The 12,440-nt window shown below is 38.2% G+C and overlaps 1 long non-coding RNA gene across 1 annotated transcript; it reads right to left on the bottom strand.

Moving 5' to 3' along the window:
* Nucleotides 1-9,205: 9,205 nt before the first annotated feature.
* Nucleotides 9,206-11,718, bottom strand: LOC108493849. The gene is made up of 3 exons (XR_001873621.1): nt 11,608-11,718; nt 9,539-9,595; nt 9,206-9,441 (listed from the first exon to the last, which is right to left on the bottom strand). It is a non-coding gene; the product is annotated as an uncharacterized LOC108493849 (long non-coding RNA).
* Between the last annotated feature and the right edge of the window lie 722 nt (nt 11,719-12,440).

Here is a 12,440-nt window from a genome sequence, read left to right on the forward strand (position 1 = left end):
AAGGAAAAATCAAGGTGTTTCAGTTAAATGGCTTATACATAGATTTAAATTAATGTGACCTTCATAGGACATAATAATTTGGGCTTTTCTCCCTAAGTTGTGTAGCATTTTGTCCTTACAGCAGAGTATTCAAGCTCCTGAGTTGCCATTGGCAGTACCTGAAGAGGCACTACCATTTTTATTCTAAACATTTAAATAACCTCTGTGATGGGTCATTTGTTAGCTTGCTGCTCAGATATCAGTCTGTTCCATGCTCTAGTTATAATGAGCAGGGATCTGTTTTCAGAGCTTTTACTGGGCCTTTACAATGTACAAATCTTGTGATGAACGCACTGTCAGACACATGCATTTTCCAAACTACCCATGACAAATATACTTGATCACATCACATGGAAAAAAAAAGAGATTTTGTTGCTTTTAGAATTATTTTATTGGACCAGGGTTTAGCTTTCTGTAAAGGAGGGAAGGGAAGTGTTTTGTCTCTTATTATTTGAAAAAATCAGCTATTTCAGAACACTGAATTTTTCATTTAAGCCTGCTTTTCACATTCTTGAAGAACTGCCAATTGGACATCCCAGGCCCTGAAATACTCTTTTTATACACAATGCATACAAAAGCTTCACAGGCCTCCATAACCACATGACTCAGTCTTGAGCCCCCTTCTCCCTCAGATATGCCTATGTTGAAGCAGAAATGTATGACTACTTTCTGGAAGTATTTTGGATGTCAGTGGTAGAGTATCTCTGGTATCTTAACACCAGCCCCCTGAGGATTTACTCAGTGTATTAGGCTAACTTATATCAATGTGAAGCCAAGTTGGCTACACTGATCCTGTTACTGGAACTATTTAATTTAGGGTGTGCGTTGTATCTAAGTTGGCCCTTCAGAGAAAAAAGTTCTGTGACCCAATAAATGTCTGCTACAACAGTAGTAGGCCATCAGATTTTCATTGGTTTTAAGTAGAAACACAAAGAGAGTGTGAGATGTCAATGCTACTAAACCTAGAACTGAAATATCTGTTAGTAGGTCATGATTGCTTTCATAATTGGACAGAAGGGAATAAGTTCCTTGAATTGCCTCAGTCTCAGAGTTTGTTTATCTATATCCATTATTTTCTGTATATGGAACTGCAAAAGTCTCCCTGAAGTCCCTGAGTAGGTAAAGGTTTTATTAATTCTGAAGAACATGAAACAGCCTAGCCACATACATCCAAATCCCTGACTATTGCTCCAAGTTCTACCCATGTTCCATAAGCATGATAGAAAAAATTGTGCCATTGGCCAACCTGATGAAAGGAAAGGAATGTAAAACTCCCTCACATGGATGTCATGAAGATATAGAAATATTTCTAAATGGTTCTATAAATGCAGAATATTATCAATGACCCTTTGGGTTACTTCTGCTCATTACAATAAAAGCACGTCTAGTTATATGCATTAAGCGGAAAAAAATGTCTTTAGCCTGTAAGATAATATTGTTCAGTCACTGAACTTCTTTTCTAAGGCTTCTAAAGAGCTTGGGGCACATTAAGACCCTTAACCTTTTCCACTGATGATTATATGAGCATTGTCCTAAGTGATTAAGGATCACAATCATACAGGGAAATGGACAAATAACATTTGACAGATTGGAAGAGAAAAAGTCTGGGTTGCAGGAAGTATCTTATCACCACCCAGCTCACAGTTCTTGCCTGAATACAGATATTGCATGCCAAGCTCCATGTTCTAAAAGAGCTCTGCCTTAGAATAAGCATCTTAGTCAAGAAATGCATTGTGTTGTTTTATTATTTTTCACCTCCAAATGGTTATTATACACTTGATACTGAGTCTAGCTTATGAGGAAAGAAAAAGCAAGGCCAAATGAAGTAAGAAAGAAACTCATTTGCTCCTACTTTCAGACACAGGTAACTGCCTGGGATGTTACCTTGCAGAGCAGATCTGCTTTTGGAAGTAAATGCTGTGAGATAATGGGTGGAGGTTGCATTTTCTTATGTGAGGCATCTTCCATCCCACATTATACTAGGCAACCTAACATTACATTGAATATTAGACATCGTGGACATTCACAACCTATTTAAAATTTTGTTATGTGCCATTCCAATGTAAATAGGATCTTTGTCACACTTTATACCAAGGTATCAAAGGAGGAAATTGTTTATGTTGATTAGAAAGTCCATTAGTGGATGAAAGAACATCCAGAAATAAAAATGGTTTTTGATTCATAAAGCAACACAACAATGATGCATTAGACACTCAAATAGATTACAAGTGCAATCAAACTAGAGCTTTTTGTTGGTTTCGGGGTGTTGGTTGGTTCATTTAGTGTTTGAGTTTTTTGGGTTTTTTTGACTGTTTTTTTGTTGTTTTGTTTGTTTGTTTGTTTTTGTTGTTTTGTTTTGTTTTTTCTGGGGTTTTTTTGTGGTTTTAGTTTTGGGTTTGGTTTGGTTGGTTGGTTGGTTGGTTGAGAATTCTTGGGTTTTATTTTAATATCTCCTACCAGGACTTTTATTTGAAAAAAAAGAATACACAAACCATGGATTTGGACATGCTTGAATGGCAGAACAGATTTTCCTCAATAAGTGTTCTGTGGGAAATATTTTAACACATTGCACTTTAAGCTCATTTAAATGGTTGTGTGGAATTTTGTTTATTCTTTTGAAGATAAAAAAGAGAGAGGTGGATGATGATTTCAGATCTGTATCAACCCAGGAGTGCAAAGCAGTTGTCTTCTGCGTAAGTCCTCCGAGAGAAGATAATCTCCACCAAAACCAAGTCTCTGTGACTGTGTTGGGTAAGGTGGGAATCAAGCCCACTCCCCCATTTCTTTGGGGTAATTTCAATGAAGATAAGAGGATTTAGAAAGTTTATCTGCAGGCCCATCTTAGCAATATAAAATAAAATCAGTTTCCATGAAAAAAATTAAAATATCAATCAAGTCAGAGCAAATACGTGGTATAGACCTTTTAGAAAAAATAACAAGTATTAATACAATGTGAACAGTGATTGACTATTTGGCAGCAACATTGGAAACAGCCATGTATGTCTTTCATCAGTTAGCTTACAATTCAATCATTGTACCAAAATTAAGGTTCAATTCATAAACTGCAGCAATCAATTTAAACAGAGTAATTTAAACCTTGTTGTTTAAAACCTCTTCAACACTTAAAATTTGAAATTCACAGCTGGGGCATTTTAGTTCCCCAGTGCACGTCAGCATGGCTACACATCACTGTATTCATAGGACTTGGGAATCAGGAGTCAATAACACTGCTCCATCCCCGCTGCCTCCCATGGCCATTGCTGTCTCGGGCTGATTCTGATCCTCCTCCCTGATTTGGATCCTGACTCCCACCCATAGACCAATATCCCAGGCTGGCTCCATCCTGTCCCCATCCCCATGGAGGTGTCTGATGCCCAAGTTTGGGGCTGCCCCAGCTGCCCCCTGGCCTGCCCTTTCTTCTGGTTGAGGGAGACTGGCCCTGTATGAGATGTTTCACCCTGAGGAGTCTCCTCTGTCCCACAGGAAGTAGGTGACCCTCACTACTCTCTGGCATACCCACTTTTCTCGGTAATACTTTCTAGACCTTTGCAATCTCTTGTTCACTACGTTTTTGCTGAATTGGTTTTCATGGAAATACGTGTAGTTGACTCTTGAAGTGACATTTCCATTGTCTGTGAGTAGGTGATCTGAAGTAATTCTGAAGTAATTCTCATGCTGTTACTACTGTCATAGTTTATCAGGATTGTAGAATGAATGCAACAGACTACTTCACTGCTGTAACATAGAGCAAATTTATTCCTTCCTTAAATCAAGGTAGTTGACGGAGTTTTATAAAAATGCATTAATGAGACACTCTGGAAGTCTCTGAGTGTCCTGAATTCGCCTCATCTTCCTGGCTGCAAACCTGTATGGCCACAAATTACTTCTGCCCCCCTTGTACTTTACTGAAGGGTTTACAGCAATGATACCTGACTGCTGGAGATAATATTTTTCATCATAACCTCTAAATTTATCTTATTCTATGGTGTATGCTCCATGTTCCACCCTCTTACGTGGGATCCATCTTCCATGTGGAATTCCCACATTCAAGACACCTCCCTGAATTCTGGTTCCCCAACTAGAGTTCCTCCGTGCTCTGAGCTCCTTTAGCCACTGCATCCATTTACACAGGATGGAATTTACCTTTTTGAATTCATCTCCTGCACGTCTTCACCTACCTTCTCCAGCTCCAGATGTCACTTTTTTTTCCATCCTAGTCTTCCAGCTTTAACACTTTCCAATGCAAAGAGAAGTTCAAGATTTATTTTCCTGAGACAGTGTAGTTTTAAGTCATAAATTGCCTACTACCATCTTGGAGCAATTTCTGTTCCCTTTAGACCTTTAACCAAGCCCTAGAATTTAGCAAGAAGCACACCATCTCTTTCAATCTCCTAATTCCTCTCAAACTATAGACCCTCTAATGAACTTGCAACACTGATTTATTTGGGTCTTTTGCTTGAACATGTGTTATGTACTCCTCCAGATTTATCAGCTTGAATTCTGGAGTTAATAAGAAGACAAATGATATTCCAGCTAGAGAAAAAGATTAAGATACCTAATTATAAAATTGGAAACTCCTACAATGTAAGTTGATAAAAATAAGGAAACAAAATCTGTCTTATCCCAATTGTCACATGGGAAGGTATTTCTCAACTGGTATACTGAGGAGCTGCTGAATGAATTTATTCTTCCAAACTATTTCTGTCTTTCACTTACATTTCAGGATTTTCTGCTGAATGCTGAGAAAGTTTCAATCTATGTCTTAGGAATCCTTTTATTTCCCTACTGTTTGAGAGCCCTGGGAATAACATGGCCTTTCTTCTAGTTGCTTGCTGTCTCTCAGAATGCAAAAGGAATGCTTCTAAGCTTATTTGAGACTAAATCTCTTTAGGTACAGAGGAATCACAGAGTGCTGATTCTTCTATCCCGTTTACCTTTTCTCTCAGGAAATCAGCTGAATTGCAGTGATAAAAATGAGTTACAGTAGTAAACCTACAATGTACCGTTCTGCAAGCTGCATATCATGAGATGTTTTTGGCACAAGCAGCCATTTTATTTCTGGTTTACTGGCACATTATAGAGGCTACAAATAATACATTAATACACTTTGGGGGCTGGGTCACTGTGTCAGAGTCCTATTCAGGAAAGCACTTAAGCATCTGTCTAATATGGATCATGTGCTTAGGTCCCAGAGGTGCCAATGGAAATTAAGTAACTACTCCAGTGCTGACTTAAATAAAATATTCTTCTTTAAACTATTCAAGGCAGGAATAAACTAAAATGAAACAATTCTCATATAGGATTTTTGTTGGTTTTTTGTTTGTTCTGAGGTTGGGGATTTAAGAAACTTTTTCAGAATACCTCAAAGTTTACTATTTAGTACTATGTTTGTCTGCAATTATGCAAATATTAAAATTTACTTAAAGCCTCTCAGACAGCTAACTATTGGTATTTGTACAAAGATTAATCCAATAAGCTTTCACTGAAATATTGCCACCTTCATTTCTGAAGAATATTATCAATCACAGCAAGGCACTTCAATTAGCATCACTCAGTGGAGATAGAAGAGTTGTATATGTATATACCATAATAGCATACCCAAATTCTCTAGTTCAGACATTCTTCAACACCTTACACAACCTATTACCACTCATTTTTCTTTAAAAAACCTGGGACTTTTGGAGTTCACCCTTATTCCATGCTTAAGCCTGTCTCCAGACTTGTCTCATCTTCACTGTAAAATTGACTCTCTACAGCAGCCCAGAAACCTACTGTGACAAGTTAAGCCAGAGACTATTTCTGCCTCTATTTGCCTTCCCAAACTTGCTCCTTCATTAATGTGCAGAATGAACACCAGCTCAGCAAGGGCAGAATCCTGGAAGCGGCAACCCAACAATTTTACAGCATCCACTTTGTAGTTTGCTGTTTTCAGCTCCTCTTTCTACTATTCTCCCATTTTCTCCTCCTTTTCTTCCCTTTCCCTCTCTCCTTCACTCCCTCTCCCCTCTCAGACTTGCAGAACTTTTCCATGAGGTCTCCATCAGGGAACCAGTTTTCTTGTTCTCAAGAAACAAGCAGCACAAAGTTGGCATTATCGTCTCATGTCACCTCCCAGTTTTAATCAAAAAAGCTTTCAAGAGCATAAAAATGAAAGGAAAAGGAATTATGTTTCCAACCAGAAGCCAGAATTAATTCAAGATCTGTATTGGAGAAATAGGTGGTTCTTTTTCTTTTCCAGTCAGGCCGGGAGCCTGGGTCTCATTTCAGAGCTGGTAATTTCTAATGCTCTTGGAAAAAACAGACAGCCTGCTGTTCCCAGTAACTTTTATAATATTTTCCAGCACTGGAAATTGTTGACTAGCGTGGCCTTTGAACAAAAACATTCACTATGCTAAATTTAGGCTACAGTCCTGTAGAAAGTGTATTTTAGAAGAGCAATTACTAGATCAGAACCAGTTTAACCACCAGCTGGATCAGAGTAAGACTTTTTTAGCAGTCTTTCAGAAAGTGTTCTCTTCTGGAAGGAAAGATACAGGCAACTTGTCCAGCTGGTACCTTTTATGTATACATGGGGTCAAGTGGTTTAACTAGGAGGATATTCAGAGGAACAGCAAGAAAATCCACAGAAATATCTGCTCTGACATATTAATGACTCAGTTTCAGCAGCTCAGAGGTCCCAGTTCCGCACAGTTTGTATGATGTGAGCATTGGGTGCATTAGATAAAAGTACAGGGAATAGAGAACTGTCAAAAACACAGATCCAGGGTTTAGTCTATGGGTGTCTACCACAGGTTGAGTGTTTCAGAGGGAATTAATTCTGAGAAGTGTAGGCACATGCCTTGTCTTTTCCTTGGCCTTGGCATCAGGCATTAATCACAGAAATTGCATGGTTTTAGAAATATAGAATTTGTCAAACTGTGGACCACCAAATGAACAGGTGAATAACCCCAAGAAGGTGTCTATAGAAAAGAAGAAATTTGGATATATATCTGAATAGATATAATATTTAATGGGCGCCAAGTAGGCCAGCACTCAAACTTCCCAAATTTTTTTGCCAGAGATATTTTGCTTCTCTTTCTTAATGATAGAATACATTTACATAATATAGATTACCCTCTACTTGTGAAATGTAGAATTCAGACTAAAGGTTCAATTTAGATCTCCAGTGTAATTTGAAATAACACAAAGTGCTGCTTCAGGAGATCATTGATAGTGTGTAAAATCTGATAGCTCTGTCTCTGTGTCTTGAATACTCTAAAGCATCCCAAATGGCTTTAGATGCCTAAGTCTAAGATATTGAGATTAATTTATTGTGCCTCTTTAAAGGTGAATTATACGGCTTCGTAAATTCTATTGATGGTGTTGGCTATATTCACTAAATATGAAATGATATTAAATTCCTCACATGAAAGGGTCTTTCAGGTAAATATATTAATCTTGATCTAAATGCCATGCCAAATCTATTTTTTGAAAATGCCACAGTCTCTATGTTGTGTGAAGAGAGGAGGCACACTGGAACTTGAACCTCTATTGCCAAAGGCTGAAAAGTAAATGTGCAGGTGAAACAGATATACATGGGCATCCCAGGGCTTTTAAGGAAATGAGATAAAATTGCTCTATCTGGGGATGACTAATAATGGTCAAAGTTCTAAGACTGATGTTAGCTTGCTTATTTGTAGGCAGCCCAGGGAATGGTTTGAAAGTTAAAGAGATATCCCTGTGGATGTGGCATGAGAAGCAGCATGGAAAGGAATATGAATATGGTCTTTCTGAAGCTGAAAAAGTGATCATATTTTGACATGTTGGAAAGGAAAGTATTTGTGTACTTGTGAGGTTGAGGTTGGAGTCAATTCCACTAAACAGAGCTGTAAAAAGAAGTCTTTAAAAAAATCATACAGTTTTCTAAAATGCATACATTCCAATCAAGCCTCTTCCATGGGATTTCTGGTATAAAACTAGTGATTATATTGGAATTTCAGAAACAACTTGTAGAGCTCCCAAAACACAGGGAGGAGTCCCTCCCAGTACTGGAATATTAAGTTGGCTGGAAGAGTTGTTGGCTTTACAAAACATTCAAGACCATATTGTGATCATATTGAGGCTTTCTTACATTTTTTAAAGATTTACATTAGAGTTCTGCAGGGATACAGGCCACTTATCAGATAACTCCCAGAAAAATAACTTGTTCAGTGTGACAGGATTTCTCTGAGGCTGCCAGATATATTCCATGAGCACATGTAGCCTGACTTTTAAAAATGCAGTTTCTTAAAACATCATTAGCAGCTGATAACTATGTAAAATGTCATTGCATTATGGAAAATACAGCCATACATTTGTTGGAATCAATTATTTGTACACAAATCTGTGTTTGGAACACAAAGAATCAAGTTTCATTTATTGCATTAATTTAATACCTTTATTTTATACATCAAGTTCTATGGAAAGAATACAAAGTGAAACTACTTTTGGCAAGTCAGTCTAAAAGAATAAACTCTATCTAGTGTGTACTTTATTCTAATTCAGCTGTTAACATTCCTGCCCTGAAGCCTCAAGTGGGAATTTTAATATCATAATGAAACTTTATGGGAAGAGACTCCTTGACACTGAAGTTTATTGTGTGTTTCCAGAATGTGAATGGTTCAGGTATAGATTCAATGCCTCCACAGTTGTGAATTATTAAATATTTGCTGCAGGTTACTGTAACTGGAACAGATTGCGTCTTTTATTGCAGATTCTTCTACAGGTTGAAAGGAATAAACATAGCATGTGGTAAGTGCATATAGGAAGCTTGCATGTTTCCTTAAAAAGTCCCACCTTTCATAAATACCTAACACCAACATCAGAATTTTCTTGAAACAGATCATTTTTTGCTTTCCATTTAGACACTAGAGTGATATTTCAACACCAGAAAGACTCTACTGGGAGTAGATAAGTCTGTTGGCTGTTGAACAATCAAAACTCCTCATTTCTCTTTCTAAATAGACCCTTGTGTGTACACTAACCTGGTTAATTTACATTGGAAAGAAATTTATAAATGTATTTTCCTTTCAGTTACCGTAATTTGAAAGACCCAGAAACTGAAATATTCCATCTTTTTCTTCAACACTTGTTGGAAAATCAATTAACAGCATTAATTCATGAGTGGTTTATTGAACTCAGATTGTTTTGAAACATTTCCACTTCAATGGCCATTTTGCTAACACCAAGAGAGGGTGAAGTGGCTTCTCCTTCTCTATAAAACACAGTCAAGCCACAGCTTCCATGCTTTCCCTTGGAAGAGGGATTCATCTGGTAGACTGTAATCCCTGCTTTGTTGAAGTCCCATACCTCTGGCTGGGCTAAACTCTTAGAATTGCAGTGAGGATTCCAGTGGCCCCAAACCTCAGTTTTCTGGAACAGAGTCTGCATTTAATCAGTCTTTCATGATTCTTCATGGTTTTGTTGTCTTCAAGGATGGTCTTCCTTGAAGAAAGGTACAACTGTTCAGTGAAATACTTACTCAGTTTTGGCCAATTGCACCAGGGTTAGTTTTAATGAAACTTCAAGACCTGGTTCCCTGTCCATCAGGTTTTGTGAATAAGGAGAAAAAAAAAAAAGGAAAAAAAACAGAAATGAACATTACAGAATTTCTGATCCATGTGTTACTTTAGAAGTATGTGATTTTGATCTCATTGGACTAAATCTGTTCTTGCAATAAAATATAACTTCTCAGAAAGTGGACTGTCTGCCTTTTCTCAACAGAAATTCCTTTGCTCTCATCTTCAAAAATCATGTTGATTTGGAATGCGAAAGTTGCCATAGCCAGTTTACAAACTCATTGCTGGGGGAAATAAAGATTATTTTTTCCACAGACATAAAAGAAATGCCCCATACTTTTAAGTGATTCTGATTGTGTGTAGATCCAATGGCTCAATGACTTGAGTACACAGGATAAGTTATTGCATATTCACGTGTGTCTACTTATTTGAGCTCATCCTGCTTCAGACATGAGGCAATGCAAATCAACTAATTTATGACCTCACAACTGGTGATGGCCTAATAATATCCATTATTGTCTAGAAAACAGTTTGAGTTAGGTGACAGGCAGTAATCAGTTAAACTACAATGATTCAATCTTGTATCCTATGTACTGATACTATTATTTTGAAAATTGAATAAACAACATATATATATTTCTATTTTTGTCTTTCTCCTTGTTTCTTTCTCATGCAGTTGAATAAATCTAATTTTTTTCCTTACCCTGTGTCACACATCTGAAAATATGTAGTGTTCCAGAGGCAATGGTTTAATTCCTACTGGACCTAATCTCTGTACATCCAGAGGCCTTGCTCAAAACAAGGCACGATGTGTATTGCCTCCTTAATGGAGGTAAATTATACCTCAGAAGGATGGTTGTTCTATTTTTGTTAAGGTTTCTTTCCCCCTCCCCAGATTTTCTAAGGCTTTTGGGCACATAAATTAAAGTTTGCTGTCAGACAGATCTTCTATACGAAACACTACCTTATTTTCTTATCACATTTGGAAATCAGTCATTTTTCCACACCTTTCTTTTCTACTCTACAGAAATGAACTAATCACTTAAAAATACATGTTTTTATGAAGTGAGATAAGATACACTCTTGACACTCCCTCCAAGCTATTTGGGTTATCTTTATATCAAACGTATCAAAACTTTTGGTTTGAATCCAAGAACTGTCAATTATCGGCAACTCTGAAAGACACAGAAAGAATCACTTGGCCTTTTGCTTGTGATTTTATCTTCTTTCATCCTATTGAGTTCTCCACTGTAACAATTAGTTGCTTTTTCCCTCTCTGACCAACACACCCTCTCTTCAGCTTAACTGCTCTAAATATAACTTTTTTTTTCCTCCTAATACTTTAAGGAATTCCATCCTCCTCAAGCCTTACTATAGCTTTCTTTTTTTCATGACTACATCAGGCAGAATTCTTGTCATCACTTAACATTTCCTGTACTACTGACAAATTCTGAAATTGGTCCTCATTAGCTCTCATGCCGGGCTTCACTTCCTGGTCATGAATTTTTCAATCAGCACACACAAACCTGTGCCCCTACATGTGCAACTGGAATCCCTAGTGAGAGAAAATAAAATTATCATAGCCCTAAATTGATTCTTTTAAAATTCTTGTTGTTAAATAATGCAGCTCTTCAATAGCTGGACAGATTTGGATTGAAGGCTTCAGGAATGTTTGTTCAATCACTTCTGTGCTATCTGCAAGTTCCTAATCACATCTGACAATGAAAGTATAAACACTTGTGCTCAGATTTCTGCAGCAGACATCAAAAGCTGAGTTTGTAAATGTCAGTAGACAGAAATAAGGACTTCCAGGGTATGATACACTTGACCTATTTTTGACATCTATTTTAAGATGTGATGAAATGTACCTCTGCTAAGTAACTCTATAGAGAGAGTCTCAGGTGACCAATCACAGATTTTGATGTCTAGATTTTATCAGTTGTATCAAATACTTACTTCCACTCTGCATGAATAATTTGAATCCTTAAAGCATATAAAGCAACACAAAATAAACTCTGATTTTAGGCCTTACCCATAAGACATCAAAGCATTAGAAGTTACCAAGAACACACAGGCACTGATAATACTAATAAATGTAACTGGCATCAGTCCAGTGTAAGATCCATAACCTAAAGACCATAATCATAGAATTATAGAATCATAGAATCAGACAGGTTAGAAGGGACCTGTGAGATCATCAAGTCCAACCCTTGACCCAACACTGCCATGGTTACTAGACCATGGCACTAAGTGCCACATCCAGTCTCAGCTTAAAAACCTCCAGGGACGAAGAACCCATCACTTCCCTGGGCAGCCCATTCCAATGCCTGATTACCCTCTCTGTAAAGAACGTCTTCCTAATATCTAACCCAAACCTCCCCTGGCACACCTTAAGACAGTGCCCTCTTGTGTTACTGGTAGCTGCCTGGGAGAAGAGACCAACTCCCACCTGGCTACAACCTCCTTTCAGGGAGTTGTAGAGAGTGATGAGGTCTCCCCTGAGTCTCCTCTTCTCCAAGCTACAATTTCAGCTCCCGCAGTCTCTCCTCATAGGACTTGTGCTCAAGTCCCTTCATCAGCCTTGTTGCTCTCCTCTGGACCTGCTCCAGGACCTCAATATCCTTCCTGGACTGAGGGGCCCAGAACTGGACACAGTACTCCAATTGTGGCCTCACCAGTGCTGAGTACAGGGGAAGAATCACTTCCCTGGTCCTGCTGGCCACGCTGTTCCTGATCCAGGCCAGGATGCCATTGGCCTTCTTGGCCACCTGGGCACACTGCTGGTTCATGTTCAGCTTCCTGTCAATCCACACTCCCAGGTCCCTCTCTCCCTGGCTACTCTCCAGCCACTCTGTCCCCAGCCTG

Source organism: Lepidothrix coronata, unplaced genomic scaffold (assembly GCF_001604755.1).
Source record: "Lepidothrix coronata isolate B3197 unplaced genomic scaffold, Lepidothrix_coronata-1.0 Scaffold20, whole genome shotgun sequence".
Taxonomy (NCBI): Eukaryota; Metazoa; Chordata; class Aves; order Passeriformes; family Pipridae; genus Lepidothrix; species Lepidothrix coronata.